Source organism: Tupaia chinensis, unplaced genomic scaffold, assembly GCF_000334495.1.
Source record: "Tupaia chinensis unplaced genomic scaffold, TupChi_1.0 Scaffold145758_1, whole genome shotgun sequence".
Lineage (NCBI taxonomy): Eukaryota > Metazoa > Chordata > Mammalia > Scandentia > Tupaiidae > Tupaia > Tupaia belangeri.
Genome location: NW_006205616.1, coordinates 41079 through 42260, shown reverse-complemented (window position 1 = coordinate 42260; position 1182 = coordinate 41079). Strand labels below are relative to the sequence as shown.

At 40.4% G+C, this 1182-nt stretch overlaps 1 pseudogene; it reads right to left on the bottom strand.

Moving 5' to 3' along the window:
* Positions 1–854: 854 nt before the first annotated feature.
* The window catches only part of LOC102473826 (olfactory receptor class A-like protein 1), an 887-nt pseudogene continuing 559 nt past the window's right edge, over positions 855–1182 (bottom strand).

Sequence of the window (1182 nt, the reverse complement as noted above, 5' to 3'; positions counted from 1 at the left end):
AGCTCCCCAGGCTCATGGAGCTGTCGGGTCTCCACAGCTAGCCAATGTGCTTCCAGAGAGGAGCTCTTTGTTTTAATGAATTAATAAACACCTTGAGTGTCAGGTCATATCAATGCATTTTGAGGTCTCTTCTCACATTATAAACATCATAAATTCTCTTTGTGTGGTCTGATACTTGTGGATAACTTCAAATGGCCAACCACGTAGCCTGTCTTACTGGATATTAAGTTTGTCATTCAGATAATCTCTAAAATTTTTGTTACAGTAATTGTATTTCTTTAAAGAGATTTTTCCTTTCCTTGTGTGTGCTCTTCCAAGAAAGAGAGAGAGAGAGAAATAGAAAGATGAAAAGTGAAAAATCAGCTACAAAGGGAGATGGCCAAGCTGAAAATCCCTTCTACTAGAATCTTCTTCCATGATCTTGCACAGTCATACAATCCACCAGCTCCAGGTCTCAAACTGTGCCATCTGCTGGCCCCACTAATTCTCAAGTGAACACATGTATGTGAAAGATTAGGAACTAGAAATGGAATTCCTGAGTCAAAAAGCAAATGACTTAGACATTGTGACAGAATTTACCAAGTTCTTTACCTGTTTCTTCCTACCAGTAGCCTGGTGGTTAGAGGGTCATTGCATTTATATGGAATTTAACCACTATTTGAACAGTGGCAGGATATAAAAAAAAAAGACAGGTGAGGTCCCATAGCTTTCTATGGTGGCTGTTCAGATCAAGGCAGTTGGTTGCCAGGTTTTCTCTATGAGAATATTGTTCTTACATGGTTAAGGGACTATTCTAGGCCATTTATGTAGCACATGAACCTCCTTGCTGAAGGGATCAAAATGCAAACAATTCCTCAAGTCTTCCAGAAGTTCCAACACTTAGCCAGACGTCTGTCTCTATAAATCATCACAAAGGGGCTGAGGATAACATGACCAAGGCTTATAAGTTCTTGAACAAGTATGAGTATGAAATGATTCTGCAAGGAGTAATTTACACATGAAGTAATAATAGAATCTGTCCAGTAAAAGAGAAGAAAACAAAGCATCAGAAGAAGAATGCTTTGAGTGGCTTTGATCTCAGGAGGTGTGGTGTAGACACACTTGGTGTTCTACAGGTAGAGTGAGTGCTTGTGGTGCTTGTGGAGAAGGAACACCATGTAGCCACTGGCCACGGCAGGGGGA